Source organism: Danio aesculapii, chromosome 24, assembly GCF_903798145.1.
Source record: "Danio aesculapii chromosome 24, fDanAes4.1, whole genome shotgun sequence".
NCBI lineage: Eukaryota > Metazoa > Chordata > Actinopteri > Cypriniformes > Danionidae > Danio > Danio aesculapii.
In genome coordinates, this window is record NC_079458.1 from 37,620,223 (window position 1) to 37,621,721 (window position 1,499).

A 1,499-nucleotide genomic window follows, 5' to 3' on the forward strand; every position below is an offset into this window, starting at 1 on the left:
ATATATATATATATATATATATATATATATAAATAAAAATAAAATACAATTACTAAAAACATTCTGTATTATTTGGGCCTTAGATTCTCCCCAATCACTCTCTCTAAATCAAATGAATAAAATATTAATAAAAAATAATATAATAATAATTTTATTTATTTATTTAATTGGTAAAAACATTCTGTATTGTATGGGCCCTTAAAATAATTCTAAATTATAATTAATAAGTAAAAAAAAAATGAATAAAATAAAATAAAATAAAGTTTAATTACTAAAAACATTGTATTATTTGAGCCTTTGATTCTCCCCAATCACTCTTTCTAAATCAAATGAACAAATATTAATAAAAAAATATTAATTTAATTTAATTTAATTTAATTGGTAAAACATTCTGTATTGTATGGGCTTTAAATAATAATTAAATATAAATAAATGATAAAATAAAATATTCATTTAATTTAATACTAAAAACATTGTGTATTATTTGGGCCTTACATTCGCCCCAATCACTCTACTAATTTTAGTCGTACACAATATCTACTGATATACTGTAGTAGTGTGTATACCTCATATACCTGCTATACTCTCCACTACTGTTTATTCAGTGCATCTGAAACTGTCATTCAATTGAAGCAACCGTACACTCACTCCCATGACCTGTGTTGCAGAACTTTGGCTTCAGCTCATACCACCCTAATTGAGAGTCTCATACCATCTGTCGTTAATTTCTCCCGCCCTTAACGGATGAAAATGATATCAACTGGTTTCATGAAACACCCCCCGAAGTTCAGAGCCCACTGTGAAATATATGCATTTGACTCAGATGGACCCGCATAGGAAATATGATCTGATGTACAGCAGCCACTTGAAAGGCCGAGCTGGAGACACCCCAACAGATGGGGGACCCTTGGAGAGGGGAGGAACCACCACAGGAGACCCTCTCCCTTCCCTCAAGTGTCCCTGGAGCGGGACGGTGCGGGACATCTGGTCAGGGTCCCCAGACAGGTGACCGACAGCCCTCACGCAGCCCATGAAATATGCATGAAAAGAGGATGTTTGTCTTAAAAAATAGGAGAGAAAAGGGACTGAAGAGACTCGTAGACACTAATCAATGATTCGATCCTGCTCCATATTAAATTCCACCTGAAATTTAGGCAATAAATGAGGAGGAAGGAAAATGTATTTTAAATATAAAATGGAATGAGCGAGGTATTTCACAAGCTTCATTAGTTTTTAGTAAACTATAGATTGCGTGAAAATTAAAACCAAGGCGTTTTATTAGCTAAGTTGCCATATTTGAAACTTTAAAAGTGCAGTTCACTTGTATTAAACACAAAATTTAATAGCAAAAATATTGAATTTAGAAATATCAAGGTAATTAATGTTTCAAACTTATTTTATTTATGAACTTTGGAATGCTTAAAATGTAAATAAAATAAAATAAATATTAAAATAACTAAATATTAAATTAAATATTAAAATGTATAAAAAGTAATTAA